This window comes from Macaca thibetana, chromosome X (assembly GCF_024542745.1).
Source record: "Macaca thibetana thibetana isolate TM-01 chromosome X, ASM2454274v1, whole genome shotgun sequence".
NCBI classification, from domain to species: Eukaryota; Metazoa; Chordata; class Mammalia; order Primates; family Cercopithecidae; genus Macaca; species Macaca thibetana.
In genome coordinates, this window is record NC_065598.1 from 89457064 (window position 1) to 89483904 (window position 26841).

Genomic DNA, 26841 nt, shown 5'->3' on the forward strand with positions numbered 1-26841 from the left:
AGATCTGATGGTTTAAAAAGGGGTTTCCTCTTTCACTTGGCTCTCATTCTCTCTTGCCTGCTTCCATGTAAATCATGCCTTTTGCCTTCTGCCATTGTTGTGAGGCCTCCCCAGTCTTGTGAAACTGTGTGTCAATGAAACCTCTTCTTCTTTATAAATTACCCAGTCTTGGGTATTCCTTTATCAGCAGCATGAGAACAAACTAATACAATATTATAGTGTAAGAATAACTATTATATGCACTTGGAAACAAAAAAAAATTGTGTAACAAACTTTACTGTAATATCCACTTTATTGCAGTGGGGGGTCTGGAACTGAACCTGCAATATATTTGAGGTATGTTTGTACAGACTTTATTCAGATTTCACCAATTCTTCCATTAAAGTTATTTTCCTGTTCCAGAATATAATCCAGGATCCCACATTGCAATTAGTTATTAAGTCTCCTTGGTCTCCTCTAGTCTGGCACAGCTCCTCAGTCTTTCTTTCTCTTTATGAGCTGGAATCTTTTGAAAGGTACTAACCAGTTATTTTAAAGAATGCTTCTCATTTTATATTTTCCTGATTTTTCCATATGATTCAATTCCAATTATATATTTTGTACAAGAATGCAAAAGTAAAGAGTCTGTGCCCCTTTTCATGAACCTTACCAGTAAGTGGGTACATGGTGTCCCTATGTCTCATCACTGGTGCTGTTAACTTTTATCTCTTGATCAAGGACTTACTATTTGCCAGGCATTGAAACAAACACATTGCATAGATCATTTTGCTTAGTCTTCACAATCCTATACATTAAACACTATTACTACACACAGTTCATATTTAATGAAACTGAGCCTTTTAGGGGTTGAGGAACTTGCCCAATTACACAGTTTGTAAATAGTGACAGCTAATAAACTTTGATTCTGAGCAGTCTAGCTTTTGAACCTCCCCTCTTAATTTCTATGTATACTGCCTCCCTACACTTAAAAAGTGGGTTTGCCCTTTGTTTAAAACTCATACCATTAAGTTACTACTATTATTTCCCCTACAGCTCATCACTACATACATTACTACTAGTCAGTCATGAGTTATCGTATCTGCAAGTGCTTCTCTCTCAACTCAAAGAGGCATAACAGGTTGAAATTGGGTTTTGAGAATGTTTCACAAGACCCTTAAGTGAACTCAAATGTTTGTCTATGTGCATCTGTGCACTTTAATGCAATCCATATATAAATATATAAATGCACATATTTCTGTTATCAGTGGTACATATCTGGGTTACTGGCAGCAAATCCTTATGGGTCTGCAACAACCTCAATTCTTGCCTCCTCAGAAGAAAGAATTCAGTTGAAGGGCATAAGGGAAAAAATCAGACCAAGGCAAGCTTCAGAGCAGGAACAGAATTTTATTAAAAACTTCTTTCCTTGCTTTAGAGCAGGAAAGAAAAGAAAGTACACTTGGAAGAGACCTGAGCAGGTGACTAGAAGGACAAGTGCTGGGTTTGACCTTTTGAATCGGAGTTTTATATGTTAGCATATCTCTGGGGTCTTGCATCCCTTTTCCCATTTTTATTCCCTTAGGGTGGGCCACCCACTGTGTGGTGGCCTAACACTTGGAAGGTGAACATGCGCAGTGTGTTTAAAAAATTATACACGTGCCCACCAAAGACATTCTTCTCTTTCTGGTGGAATGCCCCCAGTCATACTCTGCCATTTTGTCTCCTAGTATTCATGCTCGAGCTCACTTGTCCAACTCCTGAAAGCTGCCAATTACTAGTTACAGTTGTTTCTAGTCTATATAGGGAGACTTCCTTTCCCTGGTGCTGACTGTAACCAGTTATTATTTTAGAGAGACAGTTAACAACAGCCTGACCATCACCTGACTTTCACCTGACTTTCCTGGTGGGGGAGTAGGGGGCCCATCTGCTGCCCCACTCATGGCTAACTACCGACTGTAATATTTTTTCTCCAAGAGTCCAAGACCCCAAATTTTTGGTGTGAATGAATGAAGGCCAGTGTTCTGTAACTACTCCCTGCTGACAGAGAAGCAATGGTGGTGGTTCTGTGGGTCTTGGCCTCTTGCTAGCTGTCAAGGCAGGAGGATGGCTCTTTGGGTTGGTGAAAATGGTATCCAGCCAGGTCCAAGGAAGAAAGGGGTAGGATTTCACCTCTGTCCTATCTCACCAATAGGCAGTCCAAGGATTCCCTATAGAAGGATGTCTCTTGAATATTGAGAGGACAGTATTCCTCACTGAGTATCATCTGGAGCTTGATGCCCTGAAGATGAGAGGAGATAAATCAGGTTATTAGATTTAGAAGAATGTTAAAATGCAAAAGGGGGATGAGGGCAGTTCTAAAAATCCCAAGGCTGCCAACACATCAAGGTAGCTGATGGCTACAGTCATGCCTAATAAGACACTGGGTGCATGGGGTTGCTAGCCACTTCCTGTGTGCCCAGAATTAGAATATTGATCCAGATTTTTACATTACACATCCCTTTTGTTCATTCTGAGTTGCAGCCAGAGATCACTGGCTGGTTCACAGGAATAATCAGGGTTAGTCTAAAATGCAGACAAAAACTTAAAACCTGCTGAGACTAGAGTCTAATAACAGGTGTGCCATAATTTTTGAAATATAATTTGTCTCTCTCTAGTCCTCATTTATTATTGAAAACAAATTATAGGACGGATTTGTTTGTAAAATAAACTTTAGTCTCATTATACTTGGCCTGATTATTTATATAAAATGCAGCAAGAATAATTATTTTTCATGTAGGCTTTTAAAATTTGCTTTGATGGAAACTTGTTCCATGAGAAGTCTCAAATAAGATTTCTTTAAAGTCAAGCCCAGCCATGAATGTGTACCCTCAAGTATGTATGAGTTGGGTAAATTCTTCTCTTCTTGAGGTTTCAAGGTAAGTTGGGGCTTCTGGGCCTGTTAGAACGTGACATTCTTTACTTACCATAGGTCAGGTTACCCTGTACAGAGACTGTGGAGACAATATGAGGCCGGTTTTCCCAAGGGGCTTTTATTGGCTTTGTAAGTCAAGTTTAATTCCTTAAAGGAAAGCATGCCATTCCAGTCAAAGCCTTTGAAAGATAACCAGTTTCTCCAATTGTGTCCTGTTTCAAAAGAAAACATTCTTATTGCACTTAGGAAAACAACTAGATTCCCATAAGTTAAGACTACTCACAAATATTTTCCACATTCTGGAGAAATCAGGTAGAGAAGAACGTATGTGCTCCAAAGTTTGTCCACAGGAGTATACTATACTCAATTGTTAAAAGCTATAAATAACTCAAAGGAAAAGTTTTCTTGGCTCTGGAAAAAAAAAAAAAAAAAAAAAAAGAATCAACATCATTTTAAGCAAAAAGCCAAAAAAAGATTACTTTAGTCTCCTGTTAGTTTAGTCCATTCAGTTAACCCCAGTTCTTCTTGATATTCACTAACATTTTAGCTCTCCATGTAAAATAAGTGAATCCTGAAAGTTTCATTTATTTTAATGTCATAATATCCAAAGTTATCAGCAACTTGCATCCAAAAGCACCTGTCAAACTCCTATAGCTGATTATAAACCATCTTTTGAAGAGGATTAAAACAAGGCAACAATTGTCAGTGAATGATAAAAAATCTTAGGGCAGCCACAATTAAAGACACAATTGACATGAAAATTTGTTACCTCTGTGGCACACAACAATTTTATATAACAATTATAATTATGAATAACATAAAATTAAGTGATATCAGAATTTCATACTTTTGGAACACATACCAATAACATTTATACAAATACAGCCCAAAGAAAGCCAAACACCATTTCATATTTGACAATGCTTCCTATATGATTTTTATACAAAATAAACCAAATATGTAATTTTTGGACTTTAGAGGACACAATATCTAAAAGATTAATTAAGTTAGAAAAAATATATAATTTATAATTCTGTTTTGGAAAATTTATCAAATATCAAAGGTTTAAAAACCTTAATATTATAAAATCAAATCCCAGGTTACCATAAGTCATTTACTTAGCCAAAACAATAACTTAGAAATTTTTTTAAGGCAAAATCCTATACTCATCAAGAGGGAAGCCAGCTTTCCAAACAACCTGTCTCTTTTTTCCTCTTCTTTTTCCTATAGTTTACTCAAAAGGCAAACAAAAATCTTCCATTATTTCTTAATATTACACGAAAATCTTGTTCAAGAGAGAAAATCAAATTTTACATTTGCATTAGTATACTCTTGATGTTAAATCCAATTTTTAATAAAACCTTGTAAGCAAATCTATTCAGTTTAAAGCAGTTTGATTATAAGGTAAGATTCTTATAAACCTTTTATACCCCTTTACAATATTTTGTTAAAGAGTAGGACAGAGTTTTAAGAAAACTGTGTTGTGTGTTTATTCTGATATTTACTATACGAATAAACTGAATAATGCCCCTTTAACTTTAGCCAATATGTTCACAAACAGAATTTCTTTTACATGACTAATTTGTTTCTTATAAACCTTCCATAACATGTCCAACCCTTCAGGTTTATCCTATCGAACTTGAAACAATCCTTAACCCTTTTAATCTAGGCAAAACAATCCACAGTCCCATGACTTCTCATAATCTTTATCAAAAACTTTACTTTTCTCACATACCTTGTGTGTAAAACTGTTTCTTCAGTAGTCTCAATTACATGTTAGAATATCAACTCAGCAACTTTTATTTTCAGTGAAAAACATGGTAAGTAAACGATTTTAGTTATGTACCACCCACGGAGCCTAGGACACCAGACAGAAGTGTCAATAAGGTCTGACTCTTTCCCGCATAGCCAGAGGCTATGGCTAACTCCACATGTCCTAGGCTTTACCTAGAATCTAATGGCTCTAAAGCAGGTAAGTTGAACAATTGTCAAGTTAAAGAAGCAGTTTATAACATTACAGCATTTGGCAAACCTAATATTTGACCTGATTTAGACCAAATGTCTAAATGTTGAAGACATTTCTTTTTACCAATAATTTTTAAAACTGTCTTTATTCGCTAAACCGCAACTGTGAAAAGCTATGAATTTTACATGAGCTAAAGTTATGTGAACTAAAGGCATTACAGTTCTTATTTTTCTAATGATATTTGATTTAAGTGCTTATTATTTTGTAAACCAATTAATTAGAACTCCTTTATATAAACAACGGACACAACACATATAAATACATAGACGGACAGAAGATTCAATAGTTGTAAGATTTTTCATTTGCCAGTTTTTAAGTTTCCTAATTGTATTACTGGCTTTAGGCTGGAGCCCTTTGAGAAACAGGGCTGGGAAAACATGCAGTTTCCAGAACCTGATAAGCACAGCTGGAAGACAAAACAGATCTCCAAACATTGAGGGTCCTTTTTATACCAGATCCTAGATCCCCAAAAGGAGAATCAGCACATTTTGTACGGGAGTCTTATCTCTCAATGGGAGGTGGGGTGTCTCTACATCCTCCAGGTGGCCAAGAGCATGCTTTTCTAATCTAAATGCCAAAGAACCGAGTATCCCCCATAACTGCCATTAGTCATCCATAAAAGCATATTTCCTACTTAGTTATTACCACAATTCTGTCATAATGCTAAGTAATTTCTGATACTCCTGAAAGCCAAAAACATCAGTCAGCACAATGCAAAATATAACAGAGCCATAGGTTTTGAGAAGAATCTATCCACTTTTAATTTCTGGAGTTCCATGAGGAAAACAGAGGTTTTTCCCTGAACTGGGTCTGTGGTACCTCCTCTGTCTTTCCCAAGGAGTCCCAAGCTGTTAGAAATTATTTTGGGTCCTCTCGTGTGTGCATCAAGAGTGGCAATAAGATGAAATGGAAAAAAAAATTAAGTCAACTGAGAAGAAAAAAAACTCCTTTATTCAGAAAAGTAAGATTCAAGAAGAGAAAAAACAAAGGCCTTTTAAGTATATGTATAGCTGGTATATCTGCTTTTAATGAAGCTGACTTTTTTTTTTTTTTTTTTTCTTTTTGAGATGGAGTCTCGCTCTGTCGCCCAGGCTGGAGTGCGGTGGCACAATCTCGGCTCAGGGCAAGCTCCGCCTCCAGGGTACACGCCATTCTCCTGCCTCAGCCTCCCGAGTAGCTGGGACTACAGGGGCTCCCCACCACGCCCGGCTAATTTTTTGTATTCTTAGTAGAGACGGGGTTTCACCACATTAGCCAGGATGGTTTCTATCTCCTGACCTCGTGATCCGCCCACCTCCGCCTCGCAAAGTGCTGGGATTACAGGCGCCAGCCCCCGCACCCGGCCAATCAAGCTGACTTTTAACCATAGAGCTCTTAAAAAAAGAAGTCGTTTTAAATCTCTTGTTACCCAACTTTAGCCAGGCCAAAAATGGCCAATATTTCTGACCTTTGAACTTTACCAAAAGTTGCCTCACATATGAAACCAATAAGCCTTGACTAAGGTTATGACTTAACCATGAATGTACAGGGTAGAGGTGGTAAACAGTTTTTATAAGATTTTGAGTCTACAAAGGTGGCTAAGAGAAAAATTCAAGAAGGGCAGTCAGAAGTTGTCATGGAGGGGCAGAGGATACAGTGGTTTATAACATTCTTACAACTGCTTTGTACAGAGAGAGAAGCCAGAAGTATGGTATGAAATTTTTATCCTTTTGCCAGCATGCCAGGCTTCTGGGTTCCCTTTCCCTGAGCAGTTCTAGTGATCCCGCTTGCCACTCCATAGCCTTCGTGGCCAAGCCGCAACACAATGGAAAAATCATTTTCCATTTCACAGAAGGCTGTGTAATTCCTGTAAAAGGGGAGCAGATAAAGTGCTTTATCTGAATACTTTAGAAGTTATCCCTCCTCAAGAGATTGCTCAGTTAGATTTTTGCTAGGGCTTTTCCAATGAAGTGTGGGCTATTTCTAGACCCCTGGGGGAGGACTGCCTAGGTTAAAGTTACTGGTTAACAATTTTGGTAGCTTTCCCAGGGGGAATTAGGGCTATTAGAGAGAAAGATGAATTCTGAGGTTGGGTAAATAATAAGTGAGCACCGATCTTGGAAATTACATTTTTACCCCAAGTAGGTGTGGGGAAATAATGACCAGGGACCAGTGGGAGAATGGTAATTGGGCCCTCAAGTAACATAAAGGGGTATGAATCTTTTCTTTTGAAGGGAGGGGATGCCATTTGCCCCACCGAACAGAATTTGGAGGAGAGTTGCTCAGAGAAGGGGGTTAGCACAGAGTAGGCTGCTCTTGAACCTAAAAGGGAAATTTATCATTTTACTTTCGTCCTCCAGAGTTACCTTCAGCTTTGTACTGTAGGAGTGTCTTTAGGGCAACCTGGAAGGGGCTAGCCAGCTTTTAAAGCAGCCAATAGTTGAGCCTGCCTCTTGTCCTTGCATTTCTCCTTTTTCTTAGCCCTGTCCTCCTTATTCTACCTTCCGTTATAAAAGACTGAAGAGGCTACTCTGAGGACCTCCTGCATAGCAGCACAGGGTCCCAAGACTGACATTTGTCATCTTCTCCCAGTTCATTTTAAGTCAGACAATATTACAGGAGAGAAAGCTCGTTTTTTTAAGGTTCAGGGAAATCAAACTTTTCCCCGTTTGGGGGAATCCACCCAAGGGGCATGTCCTGTGGTATGGAGATGCAATGACCTATCTGCAAAGAGAAAACAGAAGAGAAAAAAAGGCAAAAGAAAATAGAAGGTGTCCCCCTTTTTTTCCTATTATCCTGAATGGGGAGTCCCACATTGTCCTGGGTTCCAGAATGAACCAGTCTTACTGTGTACCCTTGGTCCCATATAATCACCATTACCCACGTGAGAACAGAGAAGATATTGAAGTGAACACTGGGCCCCTGTCCATCCTTGAGGTTTCAAAATTACCCGTCTTACTGATGGCAGTGGGGGACCATCTAGAGTGGCCACTGACATCATGCTGGGTGCAGTGGGGAGGCTTGAGCAGTGGTGGCAGGAGTGGCTGCGGGAGCAGCAAAGGCGGTGGTGAAACTCCTGTGCCACATGTCTCCTGTGCCCTGAGGAACCCAACTGCATGACCCGCATTCTTGTGTTGCTGGGTGGGACCCACTCCCAGGCCCAGAGCCTCCACCGCTCCAGACCCTGATCCCCTGTTGCTACTCTCACCCGCTGCTGCTGCGGAGAGGGCATGGAGAGGAGGCAGACAGTCTCTGGAGCCCACCCCTAGGAACCTTCCGGAGACCCCACTTCCGGGGGCCACCACATGGAGCATGGGGGCCAGGCCTGGGGTTTGGAGCTGGGGCCATGCTTCAGGGGCCCAGGATGGGAACTGGGAGCAGTGTCCACTTCGGGGACCTGGTCAGTGGCACAGCCACAACATTCACCCCACTGAGGGCGCTGGGTTCCTGTGCCTCGGAAGGAGGCTCTGCATGGGGCTGCCAGGGGCTGCATCCCCAGGGTCTGCCCTGTATCAGGGTGACTACCAATCCTGGCACTCCTGACCGCCGGGACCAGGGCCCACGATTCGCTTCTAGAGGCACTCCCTGGGGAGAACCATGAGCCAGATGAGGGGAAGCCCCAAGCCACTCCTGAATGTTGGAGATTGGTAGGAGCTCACGGTGACATTGCCCCTGCCCTGGATGCCAACCTGGGTCCACTGAGGACCTGGAGCCCCTGTCCCAGGCTGTGAAGGGGCATGACCAGGGCTGCATGCACCAAAGAACCAGCAGGAGCTAGGGACAAGTGAGAGCCCCACCATTCCAAGTTGGTGAATCAGGAGCTCCCCAGTGTGGCTCCCCTGCCATGGCTGTGGCCCCAAGTATCTCTGCACTCTCAGAAACCTGGGAAGGCCCCTCTGCCCCCTATGTGATTGAGGATGCCTGCTTCCACTGCCTGGCTTCTCCCTGCTGTCAGCATCTGCTCCATTCTTGGAACAAGGTTAGGCCTGAGCCAGAGTACTGTTGCAGCCTGGCTGGGTCTGCACATGCTCAGTTTAACACTGACATGACAAGCCCCTGCCACCTTGGTCCCCTCCAGACACTGAATGTCGACAAGCACAGGAGGGAGGCCGGGAAGGTGCTGAGGACTGCCCCGGGCTGGCCTGCAGGTGCCCCTTGGCATGAACAGCCTGGGCACATTGAATAACGGCATGAGGCAGACAAGCTTTTAGGCAGAAAGGGGTGGGTCCCTGCTGAAGCCCCACCTTCAAGCCAAAGAGGACCTAAAGCCTGGGTGCCGGGCCACCAGTCCCATGGACCATAGGGGGAACTTGTAGTGCTTTTCCCTGGGCCCTCCCATGGCTGCCCAGTGGGAGGCGTCAGACTCAGCCACACTTGAAGACAGGATGGAGAGGCAATGGGGAGATAATGGGATGACCTCACTGCAGACAGGAGCCACCCACTTTAGGGCCTCCTCTCTGCTAAGAGCTGCAGAGATGATGGGATGACCTGCTTGTAGAGAGGAGCTTTCCACTCCAGGGAGTTGAACACTCAATGAGATGACCTCTCTGCAGAGGGGAGCTTCCTACTCTAGGGTCTCCTCTCTGCTAGGAGCTGAACACACGCCGGGACGCCCTGACTGTAGAAAGGAGTTATCTACTGCAGGTCTCCTCTGAGGTGTTCTATCGCTCAATAATGCCCCTTTTCGTCTTGCTCACCTTCCACTTGTCTGCATACCTCATTCTTCCTGGTCACAGGACAAGAACTCAGGACCACTGAATGATGAGGCTAAAAGAGCAGTAACACAAACAGGGCTGACACATGCCCTTGCTCACCACATTGCGAGAGAAGATAAAAGTTGGGGCCCTTTGGGGACCCCAGATCTGGGAGCTCCCCAAGCCAGGGCTGTGACTCCCTCTTTGGGTCCCCACAGTTCCTGGTGTCTCCACGCTTCTGGACACCACTGCATTCCATGGCGCCAGCCTAGGAAGCTGCGTGTGGTGCACCTGGTCCAGCCACAGTCTCTCAGACAGCCAACACTCGTGTCAGCACCTGGAGCTGCCTATCCCACAGCAGTAGCCGGAGTGTCTCACTGGGCAGTGGCTGGACCCCATACTTGCTCACACACCCCTCGCTGCTCCACACCTCACTTGCAGTCTCCCTTGAAAGTGTGGGATCCAGGCTGGTAGCATGAGATGAGGGCAGATCAAGTGGGCGGAATGGGCCCAGTGGGCCCGAGCAAAACTTGGGCAAAGGCGCCACCAGTCACAGAGATTTCTGGCCAGAAAAGTAACACCCCAAAACCCCATAACTTTACCTTGTACCCCATAACCTTTCATCTCTGTTTCAATGGTAATCTGTTAGCCTGGGACAACCCTTAATCTCTGTCCTATGGATCTCTTGTGTCTTCTGCCTTGGTCCAGCCTATATCCTTGTTTCCATGACCTTATAGTGACTCTCACTCAAAGCATTTTAGTAATAAAATGATTATCTTTTTTCTTATAAGTCTGCTTTTCAGCTAATTACTGCAAGGGGGTGGACTTCCCTCCCCCTCCCTTAGAATATTACTTTGAAGCTCTTGATGTATCTTGAGAAGGGTGCGGAGGTAATTAGAGAAATGGAGGCTATAGGAGGAATGGAAGGAAACAAGAGGAATACTCGTGGAAAGCCTTCATATGCTCATGAAAATAGCGGCCCTTGGATGCAAAAGGGCAAAGTTTATTCACCCTCTGGGCAGAAAATAGTAACCTCTGGAAGGCACGGGGCTGGCATAAGAACTTGCAAATAAAGGACAAATTCCCCCTCCTCTCAAAGTGGTGCTTACTCAAAAGAAAAAAACAAAAAGAAAGTAGGTGGGATCCTTAAAGATTCAGAGTGAAGCCCTATGCAGGTGAACAAACTGCTTTTAAAAGTCACCAAAAACTTGACCCCAGGGCATAACAGAAATAAAAAGCATATGGCGAGTTATAAGATGCTGGTAGAGCTAGAATTCCACTTAGGGTCTGTCTAGGCCATACACCGGCAGACAGAAGAGTTGGAGGTCATCTGAGCTGGTAAAAACAAGTTAAAATCTCAGGGGATATCTTTAAGGGAGTCCATGTCTTTCCTGCCACAGAAATGCAGAGAGTAATGGCGAGTGTGTGTTTAAGAAGTCATGTGGCATGCAAAGTGAAAGCAAAGAGGTGGACTTGCGCCTGAGGCAGATGGTCTGTCAGGTGCACAAGGCCATTTCAGAACACACATAGAGAAAACGGGAGAATGGGTCATTGGGCCATGCAGGGTTTTGGAAAAGAGCTAATTTTAGTCAAAAAACAGAGGAAACCCCAAGACATTGCATGCTTTTAGATCTTAGCCTCACCACTCTTTTGAGCCTCCTTTCCACAAGGGTCATCAGTGCCTCAGATCTACTTGGTGTGGACCCTAAGGTCCTTCGTACCTCCAGGAGCAACCCATCATGGTGAGCTGAGAAATTAGCTGTGGGAAACAGAGTTACTTACGGCCAAGAGGAATTGTTCTGGGGGATGGTTAGTGAGCAGGAGAGAGAGAAAGGGGAGAAGAAAACAACACACGGGGGTCAAATGCCTCCAGCTGATGAAGGTGAGGCATAGAGATCTCTTACCACTAGGGAACAATCCAAGCCAAACAGCATCAAATATGTTAAGGGTGCAAGGTATCCAAGTCACATGGTACCAATACGTTAGTGGTGGAGAATATCTGCATTACCAGTGGCACATTTTTATGTATCTGCAGCAATCTCAATTCTTGCCTCCTCAGAAGAAAGAATTCAACTGAGGGGGCATAAGGCAGAAAAAGAGATGGAGGAAAGTTTCAGAACAATAGCAGAAGCTTATTAAAAAGTTTAGCGCAAGCAAGAAAGGAAAGTACATTTGGAGGAGACCCAAGTGGTTGACTTGGAGGACAATCGTGGTGTTTGACCTTTCGACTTGGGATTTTATATGTTGGCATACTTACAGGGTCTTGTGTCTCTTTTTCCATGATTCTTTCCTCAGGGTGGGCAACCTGCATGTGTGGTAGCCTGGACAGAAGACCCTGAAAGTATGCCAACATATAAAACCTCAAGTCAAAAAGTCAAACACTACACTTACCCTTCAAGTTGCTCACGTGGGGTGTGTGTTTAAGAAGTTTTATGCATGCCCACCTGAGACTTTCTTTTCTTTTCTGGTAGAAAGACCCCAGAAGGTCATACTCCGCCATTTTGTCTTTTAGCGTGCATGCTTGAGCTTATTCGCCCGACTCCTGAAAGGTGCCAATTACCAGTTACAGATGTTTCCTATCTATAGGGAGACTGCCTTCCCCTGGTGCTGGTTGCAACCAATTATTATTTTAGAGAATCAGTTAGCAACCACCTGGCCATCACCAGATGGTCACCTGACTTTCCTGGTAGGGGTGTAGGGAGGGCCTTCTCCTGCCCTGCTCATGCCTGACTAACTACCTACTGTAACATTCCCACTTAATTCCAAAGGTATATTTGAGAAAACATCAGATACTCTGACTACAGAACCCATGCTCTTAACTACTGCTTAATAATTAGAAGTTAGAATTGATAGTCTCTTAATGTTAAGGCCCCTAACCAAAATCTATGTTTGAGTGAATGATTTAACCTACCTCCGCAACTGGGTTGAGAAAAAGGTACTTGTGAACTGGAGTAGAGTTTTGAGTTTTTTGTTTGTTTTACTTTTACTTTTGTTGTTCAAGGTATAAATATTACCAAGATAAAAGGGCAATTAAGACCCAAGAGGTTTATACCATAGTGAGAATGCAATACTTTTGACTTGTACATTTTATCAAAACAGGTATTTTTAGTCATTTAAGAGAGTTATAGAAAGCGATCTAAGTCATCACGCATTGAACACAATTTCAAGCAGTAATCACTCCTCAATGCTAGTTTCCTATGACTGCAGTAAAAAATGAACATAAACTTAGTACCTCAAAATAGCACAAATTTCTTATCACACAGTTCCAGACATCAGACATCAGGCCTGGGTTAAAGTCAAGGCGTTAACAGGACTGCATCACTTTCTGCAATCTCAAAGAAATAATCTGCTTTCTTGTCTTTTCCTGCTTCTAGGGTCCACCTGTAGTCCTTGGCTCATGCTCTCTTCCACCATCTCCAAAGCTAGCAATTGCATTCTGATTTATATTTCCATCATAGTATCTCCTTCTTTGACTCTTCTGCCTCCCTCTTTTATCTTTCAAGACCCCTTGTAATTGGATATAAGGCCCACCTATATAATACAGAATAATCTCCCCACATCAAGATCCTTAACCTAATTACACATGCAAAATCGCTTTTGACAAGTAACAAGTCACAAATTCTTAGGATTAGGATGTTGATATCATTGGAGGACTACTATTCCGTCTTCTACATAATCTGACAATTAACAACTACACAAAAAAATATGAATCAAGAGGAGAATTATTGGATTCAATTAATCTTAAGAGACTAATGATTTTAAGAAGCAAAGCAAGATATTTACCCACTCTAGATTTTGTTCTCTGAAAAAAACGCAAGTTAAATTCCAGTAAATTTCCTGAGCAGACTCTAACTTAGTCTGATTTTCAATAAAAACAAGACTCAATTATCAGTTATATGGCATTCGCAGTACATTAACCAACCTTCCCAGTGAGAACAAGATAAAGTGATAGATAATTTCTTTAAAAAATATATTTTATTTATTAAAGGAGCATGAAGGAATTAAGAAATATTTAAGTCAAATTCTAAAATCCTTAATTATAATTATCAAATAGTTCTTACATTTAAAGCACCAATAATATGAAGACCATATGAAAAAATTGCAAAATTACATAGAATAAAATAATTTATGAGTAAAACCCAGTAGAATAAATAAGACAACCAAATAACATGGCACTGAGTACCGTTGGAAGGTAATTTTCTCTCCCATTGGCAACATCAGTGAGGGCCAAGTGAAAGTCTTTACTAATACTCCCCAACAAGCCATGTCGAATGACCTAAAATTCCACTTCCATGTTGGTACATTATAACAAAAGACCAAGTAGTGAGTCTAGACTTGCACCCACTTCCAAGTTCTATCAAAAGGGGCCCATCTCCCTCCCAAATAGAGAGTAAAGGAAGGATATCAAAGATAAGTGAATTGGAGACAGGGATCCTTTATATCTGCATAGGAAGTACTGAAAAGACCCTGGAATGACTCACACCTTAATGTGACTAGTATCAACACACAGAAAGGTTTGAGAACTAAACTACAGTGTAGAAAATCACTCTTTCAGAATGCCTCACAAGTGCTACACAAAGTAAACCAAAATAGCACTGCAAGGGCTGTGGATAGTAAATTGTTATTGGAAACACAGCTCAAAAGAGGAGACCAGACTTGCACACTAAAATAAGATGAATCGCTAGTAAAACAGAGGATTTAAATAGAATCTGAAGTCTCATATGCCTAGGACACAATAGAAAATTACTCATCATATCCCATAAAATGGAAAATTACAACCTGAAAAAACAACAGAGGTCAAAATGCAAATGACTTAGATATTGCAATGATCTGGCAAATATTATGAAGCAGAATTTATAAAAATGCTCCAGTGATCTATTATAAATATTGTTGGAACTAATGGAAAAAATATATAATCTTGGCAAAGGAGTGAAAGAAATAAAATAGAGCCAAGTATAATTTACAGAACTAAAAAGTACATTACCTGAGACAAAAATTCACTACATTAGCTCAACAGTAGATTAAAAAGAAAAGAGAAAAGAATCAAGAAACTTGAAAAAAGAATAACAGAATTTATCCATTATGAACAAGAGATAAAAAAATAGACTGGAAAAAAATGAAACTAGCCTTAGAGTCCTGCAATAGCAAAAGACCTAACATCAAAGTTCCAGAAGAGATAGAGACAATACCAGTAGATCATACTAAGTTATAGAGGTATATTGTCATACTTAGAACAACTACTAAGATAAACAAAGTAATGTATAGAAGGGTACTGTAAGTAAATCAAGATAGAATTTTAAAAGTATTCAATTAAGAAAAGAGAAATATCAGAAGGAGGAACAGAAGAAATTATTTGTGACTTGTTACCTTAGTTGGCAAGAGTCTTTGCATATGTGATTAGGTTAAGGGTCTTGATGTGGAGATATTATTCTAGATTATCTAGGTAGGCCTTAAATCAAATTACAAGAAATATTATAAAACACAATAAAATGGTAAGGGGTAGAATCTCAGGCCCGGTAGAATGAGAAACTTGGTTAACTTGCTCTCCCTGTAAAACACTGTAAACACGGTCATGCATCACTCAGTGACAGGGATACATCATAGAGTGTACTTACACAAACGTAGGTGGTATAGCCTACTACACACCTAGGGTATATTGTATAGCCAATTGCTCCCAGGCTACAAAACTTGTATGCATGTTACTGTCCTGAATACTGCGGGCAATTGTAAAACAAGAGTAAGTATTTGTGTATCTAAATATATCTATACCCAGAAAAGGTGCAGTAAAAATGTGGCATGAAAAATTAAAAAATGTAACACCTGTGTGGTGCATGTACCATTAATGGAGCTTGCAGGACTGAAAGTTGCTTGGGGTGTGTATTAGTCAGGGCTCTCTTAGAGGGACAGAAATAATAGGATAGATAAATAGATAGATATGATATACATATCATATATATCTATATATCATTTATATCATATATATCTGATATATCATATACCATATATAGATATATTTATGTAATATATATCTATATGATATATAGATATATGTGATATATACTATATATAGATATATCTATATGATATATGATATGATATATCAATATATCTATATACAGTATATATCATATATCATATAGATATATCTATATATAGCATATATCATATCTATATATCTATATCATATCATATATAGATATATAAGATATAGAGATATCATATATAGATATTTACCTATCTTATATATACATAAATCTATATATATCATATATATCATATATGTATATCTATATATCAGACAGATCTATATATCTATATATAGAGATACATAGATCTCTATATCATATATCTATATATTTATATCATACCATATAAGATGATATATAAATATGCAGATTATATAGATATATACAATATAGATATATGATATATGATATATAGATATATGATATATATGATATGATACATAGATATATGATTATATGATATATATAGATATGATATGTATATCTAGATATAGATAGATGGTAGTGTAAACCTTCTGTGCAGCCAGTCTATATCTATATATAGATATATGATATATATGATATATAGATATTTATGATATATATGATATGATATATAGATAAATATGATATATATGATATGATATATCAATATATCATGTCTATCTATAGTTATATCATTTATATCTATATATAATATGATACAGATATATAGACATATATGATATATGTGATATTATATATAGATATATATGATATATATGATATGATATATAGCTATATCATATATGTTATATAGATATATAGAAATATCAATATATCTATACCTGATATAGATATATAGATATGATACATATACAATATGATATGATAGATATATCTGTAATATATGATATTTCATATACATGGGAATTTATTAAGTATTAACTTACAGGGTCACAAGATCCTGTAATAGGCTGTCTGCAAGCTGAAGAGCAAGGAGAGCCAGTCCGAGTCCCAAAACTGAAGAACTTGTAGTACAATGTTTGAGGGCAGAAAGCATCCAGCATGGGAGAAAGATGTAGGCTGGGAGGCTAGGCCAGTCTCCCCTTTTCACATTTTTCTGCCTGCTTTATATTTGTTGGCAGCTGATTAGTTTCTGCCCACCAGATTAAGGGTAGATCTGCCTTCCCCAGTCCACTGACTCAAATGTTAATCTCTTTTGGCAACACCCTCACAGACACACCCAGGATTAATACTCTGTATCCCTCAATCCAATCAAGTTGGCACTCATTATTAACCATCACAGGGTGAGTCAGTGAATTGCTCATCAATTAATGTGAAGGCCCAGGATATTACTGTATACTACTGTGGACTTTAAAAGCACTGTACACTTAGGCAACATTAAATTTATTTTTAAAATATTTTTCTTTCTTCAATGATAATTAAATTTAATTTTCTGTGACATTTTTACTTTATAAACTTTTTAAATTTTTTAACCCTTGTTTTTAAATAGCACTTAAAACATAAACACATTGCATGGCTGCACAAAAATATTTTCTTTTTTATATCCTTATTCTGTAAACTTTTATCTATTTTTATTTATTTGTTTATTCATTTTAAGAGACAGGGTTTCACTGTATTGCCTAGGCTGGCCTCAAACTCCTGGGCTCAAGATACCTTCCAGCCTCAGCTTCCCAAGTAGCTGGGACTACAGGTGCATGCCACCATACTTAGCTTTCTATTTTAAATTTATTTATTTACTTACTTTTAAGACTTATTGTGTAAAAACTAAGACACAAACACACACATGAGGCTAGGCCTACACAAGGTCAGAATCATTGGTGTCATTGTCTTCCACCTCTACATCTTATCCCACTGGAAGGTCTTCAGGCGGTAATAACATGCATAGAGCTGTCATCTCCTATGATAACAATGCCTTCTTCTGAAATACCTTGTGAAGGACATGCCTGAGTGTTCTTCTTCAGGATGTATCACTCTTGTCAGAAATATGTCCATGGTTAGTTGTTTGGTTTATTTCATTGTTCCATCACAGATTTGCTTAATGCACCATAAACATTCCTCTCTATTAATGGGACCTTTTGTTGTTGGGGGTCCCTATAACATTTTTTAAAATCTTGTTGAGGTCTTCAAAGGCTTCTGCTAAGCCCTTCACTGCCAGTTTTCTTGGGGGGTCTTCATCATTTTTGTAGTATTGCTTTCAATGAAGCAGATCCTTCAACAGCTTCCATCACTTTCTTCTTGTTCTTCAAGATCATACATCATGGTGGAATGGGGTATGTGTGACTGGAGAGCAATAACTATTACTGAGTTTTCATCTTTGGAGCTCTTAATCACCTTTTTATTTATTTATTTATTTATTTTGAGATGGAATTTCGCTCTTGTTGCCCAGGCTGGAGTTCAATGGAATGATCTTGTCTCACTGCAAACTCCGCCTCCTGAGTTCAAGCAATTCTCCTGCCTCAGCCTCCTGAGTAGCTAGGATTACGGGTGTGTGCCACTATGCCTGGCTAATTTTGTATTTTTAGTAGAGATGGGGTTTCACCATGTTGACCAGGCTGGTCTCGAACTCTTGACCTTAGTTGATCAGCCCACCTCGGCCTGGATTACAGGCATGAGCCACTGCGCCCGGCCCTTGATCACTTTTAATTTTGATTCCAGGTCAAGCTCTCAACCGTGGCTCTTACTGGCAACATTAGCAGTGGATTTTCGACTCTGAAGGGCCATGATGAACAAAATATCAAGAGATTTAAATCAAGCGCAATAGAAAATGACGAAATTAAGAGATTCAGTAAACATAAGATGTAAGAGGTTGCTGCCTGCATAACACAGCATACTGCTTTACAGTACACTTTTTTAATAAGTAAAAGAAGTACACTCTAAAATAACAGTAAAAGTATATTAAATACGTAAACCAGTAACTAATTGTTTTTATTATCAAGTATTAGGTACTGCACATAATAGTATGTGTTATCATTTTATATGACTGGCTGCCCAGTAGGTTTGTTTACACTAGCATCACCACAAACACCTGAGTAAAGCATTGCACTATGATATTAGGATGGCTGCAATGTCACTGAGCAATAGGGATTTTTGAGCTTCATTATAATGTTATGTGACCACTGTTGTATATGTGATCTGTTGTTGACCAAAACATCATTATGCAGTACAAGACTGTACAACTAAAACAACCTGATAAACAACTATTTTTATTGCAAAACCAATGAAAATAAACCATTTCAGTACTCTAACAATTAAACAAACCCACAGAACAACCTAAAAAATTGTCTATAAAAGAGAAACTATTGAACCTCAATAAGACAAGAGCGGCTGTAACATTTTTGCCTGAGGTTATTTCCACCCTCCCTCTCCAGTTCAGTGGTGCAGGAGTCATAACTGAATGGCATTTCCAACAATGGAGAGCTCTAACTACTTTTGGAGTTCTGTTAGTGCACAATCCCCAGAGAACAGTCAATAATTTATCGGAACTCACAGCTCCCTTAGAAATCTCCGTTCTCAGAGTAGGGTGGGTGCTTGACACACAGCTCAGCTTAGTGAGAAAAAAATGCTATGCCTAACCTAGTACATCACAAAAAAAAAAAAAAATCATAAACTGCTGGCAACATCTCAGCTATCTAAGGCTGTGATATCGATTGAGGCAAGTAAGTACCTGAATGAGAATTGAAAAGCAAATCCTGGAGAATTAAATGACCATAGGAAAAGCTCCAAAAGATTCCAAGGGATTTAAAATGATGCATATATGTATGACAATATGTACATGCCCAGAAGAGGGCAAAACACAAGTCACTCAACTCTGACTGACCTTGCCACCCTGTAAAAGGGGGAAGTGAAAGCTAAAGCCTTTTTGAAAGCTCCCTAAAGTGTGAAGACACACTTTCTCACACAGATTCTCTTGACAAAGGGTAGAAGTCATTTGGGAAGGGCATTTAAGGAAATCTGGCCAATCACTGGCTGACCACTAAATTTACAATGACCCAGGTGTGATCACTAGGAATCCAGGCTTAAAATAAAAATTAGTACTTATAAAAAAATCTGGCAGTAATCCCAGAGGCCATACACTAGAGAGAATATATAATTTAGAGAAATAGTCCAGGAGAGTGCTAAACAAATAAGCATGAACAAAAAACAATAGCACAACCATAAGAGCAAAGCCAACAATCACTAATCTTGGGGACATAGGAATAAGATACCAGAGTTGACATAATATATACTTAAAATTTTCATTTCTGAATAAAAAAATTACAAGACAGGGAAAGAAAAAAATATACACCACAGACTAATGGGTATAAAAAGCCACTAGAAAATGGCACTAAGGGATAGCTAGATTTTGGACTCAGTAGACAAAGGCTTTCGATCAGCTAATATAACTATCTTCAAAGACTTCAGGAAATCATGTTTAAAGAATTAAAGGAAAGTATGACAAAATGTCTCCTCAGAGAATATCAATAGAGATAAATTATTTTAATAGAATCAAATAAAGTTTCCGGAGTTGGAAAATACAATAATTGAAGTTAAAAATGGACTAGAGGGGCTCAAAAACATATTTGAGTGACAAAAGAAAGAATCAGCAAACCTACCTGATGGACAAAAAGAGTAAAGAAAAAAACAGCACATCAGAAACCAGTGGGACACCATCAAGAATGCCAACATATGCATAATGGACACACAGAAGGAGAAAATAAAGAAAAGGGGCAGATTAAGTATTTGAAGAAATCATGGCTGAAATTTTGCTAAGTTTGATGAAAAACACTAATCTACTGGTCCAAATAACCCAACAAATTCAAAATAGTATAAACTGAAAGAGAACCACATCAAGACATACTACAGTCAAACTGAAAATGTCAGACAGGGAGAAAAATCTTGAATGCAGCAAAGGACAATAATTTAACAGAAATGAGTTTTTTCAATAAGATTGGAAGCTGACTTCTCATTATAAATCTTGAACAACATATGACTATTGTGGGGTGATATCATCAAAGAATTGAAAGAAAATGACTATCAGTCAAGAATTATAGAAAATTTCCTTCTAGAAAATCTCCTTTATAAAATCTCATTCAAAAATGAAGATGAAATTAAGATGTTGTTAGCATATCAGACTTACAGGAAATACTAGAGATAATCCTTCAGACTGATGTGCAAGGATTATCCACATCAGCCTGATTTCCTTGGCTTCTGGTGAGTACCTCAGGTTGCTTCTACTCCTGGCAGGGAGGTACATATCTGACTTCTAACATACAGAGATCGCGTGGTGATAGAAGAAGCAAAAGAAGGGAAAGGTGCAAGGCTCTTTTTCTCAAGTCGCTCTGGGTGGGGGGAATGGGTGCAGAGTAGGGGAGGGTGCGAGTATGATCTCATGGGAGTTAATAGAATGAGAACTTGCTTATTATCACAAGTACAAGGACGATAGCATCAAGCCATTCATGAGGGATCCACCCCCATGACCTAAACACTTCTCACTAAGCTCTCTCTCCAACACTGGGGATCAAATTTTAACATAAGGCTTGGAGAGCCAAATATGCAAACTATAGTAATTCCTTACACATAAAAATCTGTGAAAGGGAAATGAATAGAGACAGGAAAGATTAGTAATTGCTTAGGGCTGGTGAAGGAAAAGTAAGATGGAGGGTGTTAGAAAAAGGGTATGTGGTTTCTTTGTGAGGTGATAAAAATGTTCTAAAATTCACTTTGGTAATAGCTGTACATATCTGTGGATATTCCAAACCCAATTTGAAATGTACACTTTAAGTAAGTAAATGGCATGGTATGTAAATTGTATCTCAATAAATTTGCTACAAATTAAATTTAAATTAAAAGAAAAAAAAACTAAATCCTGATTGGAAGACATCTGTATTAGTTTCCTTTTGCTACTGCCACAAAATTATACCAAAAATTTAGTGCCATAATACATCACAAATTTATTATCCTGCATTTCTGGATGTTAGAAGTCAGATATGTGTATCCCTGGGCTAAAATCAAGTTAACGACAAGGTTCTGTTCCTTTTGGATTCTTCAGGAGAAAATCAATATCCTTGCCGTTTCCAGCTTCCAGAAACTATCTGTATTCCTTGGCTCATGGTGCCTTCCTCCATCTTTAAAGCCAGCAATCTCATCACCTTGACCTCTACTTCTATAATCACATATCCTTCTGTGACTCTTGCCTCTCTCTTACATTTTTAAAGGCATCTTGTGAATTAATTAATACATTAGCCACCCCCCCACCTTCAGATAATCCTGGATCATCTCCCATCTCAACATCATTAACCTAATTCCATATCCAAAGTTCCTTTTACCACGTAGGATCACAAATTCACAGATTTCTGGGATTCACAGAATAGCGCCCTCTACCCACCCCACCAAAAAAGGTGGAAACTATTCTGCCTACCATATCTTCTAAATATACCCTTAATAATTAAATTTTTCACCTTATATATAAGCCATTTAATTATTAGAGGCCATCTTCAAAAGGAAAGAACATGCTTTTATTTGTTTGTTTTGGAGAACTGTTTATTTAGCCATTCGATTTTGACAACAATTAAACAAAAGGCCCAGTCGTCTATCAAGACCTATCAAGAATAATATAAGTGATTTTTATTTCCTAGGTTTTTAAATACTTTTCTTCCTTAATTAAGCAAGTATTCTTTATGTGATTTGTAACATTAATATAAAGGAAGAGAGTGAGAGAAAGGAACAGTTTCAGTCAACCTTAATTCTCAAAGCAGGATTAAAGTGCAAGTTTTATATCAGCATCAAGCAATTACGGGTCTGTATTGATGTCATATAGTTCAGCCTATCACTAGTTCTTTTCTCCAGTCAAACAAAAGCTACAGTCTTATGTGGTTACTAATAGATTACTTGGAAATGGTAAATAAAAGAACTCTAATTGGATATTAAGACCTATTGATTCTACCTCCTGGAAATCTCTCTACGGCATCCACTTCTGTCCTTCAGTAATGCCAACACTATAATCCAGGTCACCCTCCTCTCTTACCAGAGTTATTGTAAAAACTTCTTAATTGGTCTCTTTTGAAATAGGCTGAATAAGGAGAGCTATCATTTATGGAGCAATTACTATGAGTCAGAAACTCTGCTAAGTGCTTTGTATTTATCAGCTCCTATAATCTCCATCACAACCCTATGAGGATGATGCTATACCCATCTGCATTTGACCAGTGAGGAATCTGAAGATTTCAAAGAGATTTAGCCACTCTGTGTAAATTGTGGAGAGCAATTGTCTAAAGCCAAAGCACATGCTCCTTAACCTTATATTACAGCCCCATAATCCCAACTACCCCTCCGCCTTGCCTTGCAAGTCACACTGTAGCTGGAGCGATGTTTCTAAACTACCAGCCTTCTTAACTTTTTGCTTAGATTTTTCCAGAAGTGCATCATTAACCTCAATGTAAAATCCAGATGTTTCCAGAAGTGCATCATTAACCTCAATGTAAAGTCCAAAACCCTTAATATAGCACCCAAGGCCTGATATTACCCATTCCCTGCCTACATTTCAAGCCTCCTCTGATTTCTCTCCCTATATCACACACACAGAGCTCTTCTTGTTGAACACATTGGGTTCCTTAATGTGACTATGCCTTCTTGACTCCACACCTTTGTTCATGCTGTCCTTGCTGTTGCATGTAATTCGCTCTCCTATTCTGTCCCCTCCACACATACCACTCTTACTTAGGTCAAGTTACAATTCCTTTCCCAGATATCCAGGCAAAGTTATGCACTTCATTATCCACAATATTTAGTCCATCTCCTATGCTAGGATGTGCTTTTTGTAGTAGGTTTCATTTACCTTTTAGTCGCCTCCACTAGACTAGAAGGACCTGCAGGCAGAGATTTGTTTTACTCACATTTACGTCAACAGTATATTGTATGATGTGTGACACATGGTCATCATATAAGCATGCATTCTCAAAAAGCATGTCATCTAAGAGTAACTGGTTTAGGTTACATGGACATCTATAGATATAACCAAGTTTATAATGTATACACAACTTCAAATAACAAACATTCTAAGAATGATATTTTAACCTTCTCATCCCTTCATTTGTGTGTACACAAATGTGGTAAAAAGTCTCTATGATGAACCCCAATATTCTCCACTTCCTAGTATTCTGGCCTTGTGTCATTATGTCCCCTTGACTGTGGGGTGGGCCTACACAGACATACTTCTAAGGAAAAGAAATAATGGGATTTCACTTCCAAGAGTAGATTATATAAAAATAAAATAAAAATTCTAACTTGGATTCTTCCAATCTCTCTTCTCTCTTCCTTTTCTTTTCTCTCTCTCTCTCTCTCTGAATTAAAGAGCCATTTGTGAGCATCCCAATGGAGCTGATATCTTCAGCCAACAGCCACATGAGTGAGCTTGAAAGTGGATCATCTCCCAGTCAAGCCTTTAGGTAACTGCAGCCCCAGTTCACACCTTGATTGAAGCCTTGCAAAGGACTCTGTGCCGGAACCACTCAGCTAAGCTTCTCCCAAATTCTTGACTTACCAAAATTGTTAAATAAAAATGTTTATTATTGTTTTCAGCCACTAAATTTTGAGGCAACTTGTTATGCAATGTTATAACTAATGGAGCAGATATGAAACCCGAGGACCATCTGTCACAATCTGGGGGAAATGGTGAATAGAGGAACTTCAGTTGGATAATAAGACCTATTGATTTTATCTGTGGGAAGGAGACTGAGGAAATAAGAACAAACGGAGTGGAGTAGTCCGGGAAAAAAAGGTAGGTAGGGCAATTTAGAAGTGCCAGGTAGAAGACTTTGCCTTTGAAATCTTCTTAAAGAATAATTTATTTTGAGACAGTTTTAAAATTCTAACAAGTAGATATTAATGCATTTGTTCTCTTTTAAAATATAAAGTTCCTCTGGGGGAGCTATCAGCTATTTAACCTCTTGGAAGGAGTGATCTGATTAAATAGTAAAATGGGCTCTAAAATGTGACTCAGTATGAAGATAGAGTGGAGAGAGGAAGAGAGAATTTGGAAGCATGAAGAGATTTGGCCTGGATGAATGATATCATTGAAAAGTTTGGGCAACGAAAGGGGAATCAGGTAGACGGGGGATGAAGGGAGAGAGCACCAAGTGATGGGAGAGACACTTTGTTCACTGTATGTATGCACTGGAGAAGGTCGTTTTGATATACCCCATTTTCTAATGTCTCCAGAATAAGTTTTCCTTTGATTTTGAGCAACATAAAGAAGTGAGCTATTTTATGCATTCAAGACATTGGTTTGTGTAAGAGTCAGTTTTTGAAACTAGTTTGAGTTAAGAGCTCTTGATCTACATACAAAGAATTCCTAGAAGGGGCTAAGATTCCCTCTATGACAGTTAATTTTCCCTTATGTTCATAAAGATTCTAAACTCCATATGGCTTGCAATTTGATTCATAGGATGAAAAAAATCAGATAGGACCAATTTCGTCTCCATTTTTAATCATATATTCAACTCTATTCTAAGCCAAAGAACAAACTCACATTGGTAAGAAAATGAGCATCTTAATTTATTACTTTTTTACTGGGGTGGTGGCACTATCTTATGCCACATCTCTATAAGTAGAACTGCTGTATTAAAATTTACATTTGGATTTCCAACAAACTACAAAACTATAATCATCTGTTAAATTATTTAAAATAAGTAACGAAATAACATTCATTAGGAGAAATGCACTCACCTAGAGAGGGGCTAAATACTTTGAAGCTGATCATCCAATGTATCGACAGGAGACAAACAGTTCTGTGATGGATATATTCTTGTTGACCTTGTAAAGTGACTGCCACTAAGCCTCCAAATGTAAATATGCTCTTCTTTACTCTTTTTCTAAACAGACAGAAACTAATCTGTCAGCATGTCAGCTTTAACTAGCCTAGATGAAGCCAAACTAATTTAATAGAAACTGTTCAATAGCTTTGACCGACCTCACGGTGTCAGTTAAAGTGGCTCTATGCCCCACTGTCTTTCATTATTCCCAATTCTTTCATTAGAATGCTTGAATACCAAGCAAAAGAATATGCTGAGTAGTCAATAGGCCCTACGTTTTTCTCAAGGACATTCTTTTGGTTTCAAAAACTGTCAAGTGGAAAAACATGTACTGTGAAGGTGAGAGGACACTAATTAAATATACATAGCTCTAGCCGGAGAAGCATGAGGCACAGCTTGCGGAATGAAAACACTGCCTGCTTGACTGAGGTCACAGCTGTTTACTGGCCTCAGTTCCTAAGCTGCAGTTTTCTCTTGGATATCATTTAACATTCCTGGATTTAGATTAGGCACAGGCCGTCTTCAAGGAATGCTTCACAGTTCCAAGTGCAAATATTCTTGTTCAATTAAACATATTTTATCCTTAGGTCACTGAACTTCTCCACCTCTTTAGATTCAAGTACTGTTTTTAAAGTATTAGAAGTTATTCTGACCTGTGCTAGACATGTAATGAGAGCAAGAAATAAACTTTGGTTGGGTAAGCCAGAAAATAAAATAAAGGTTGTTCTTTGGCGGTACTTATAGGGAGGGATAACCCCCCTTATCCATGGGTTCAGTATCTTTGTATTCAACAAACCATGGATCGAAAGTACTGTTAAAAAAAAAAAAAAAAATCACAGAGTTCCAAAAAGCAAAACTTGATTTGCTACACACTAAGTACTGTGTTGAATTCATGCAAATGAAGTGACGTGTAGGAATTATACTAGGTATTATACGTAATCTAGAGATGATTTAAAGTATATGGGAGGATGCACATAGGTTATATACAAATACTCCACCATTGTATATAAGGGACTTGAGCATGTGCGGATTTTGGTAACCAAGGGGTGTCCTAGAAGTAATCCCCTACAGATACTAAGACAGGATTTTATAATGTAATGATGCTCTAGAGTCGAGCAAACTTCTTTTGAAACCCTTAATAATATTTAATCATGGGCATGTTATGCCTCAGTTTCCCCATTTTTAAACAGGCTAATGGTAATAAGTTTCCTTACCTCTCAGAGTTACTGTGAAAACTAAAAGAGAAAACACATGTAAAACTTTTAGCACAATGCCTGGCACTTAGTATGTTCTCTAAAAGCTGTAACTACTAGTATAGGTTGGAATTTAAAAACAGCACCTTGAAACAGGACATTCTAGATGGCCCTTCCTCTTTTTAAATTAAATCTACCTTTCACCTCTGCCTTAAACACTCCACCTTTGGTGTAACTGACCTAAAAACAGTTGGTTTGAT

The 26841-nt window shown here is 38.9% G+C and overlaps 1 long non-coding RNA gene across 1 annotated transcript; it reads right to left on the bottom strand.

Moving 5' to 3' along the window:
• Positions 1-1288: 1288 nt before the first annotated feature.
• LOC126945529 (uncharacterized) lies at positions 1289-25757 on the bottom strand. Its single transcript, XR_007722473.1, has 3 exons — positions 25303-25757; positions 3174-3301; positions 1289-2257 (listed from the first exon to the last, which is right to left on the bottom strand). It is a non-coding gene; the product is annotated as an uncharacterized LOC126945529 (long non-coding RNA).
• Positions 25758-26841: the final 1084 nt, after the last annotated feature.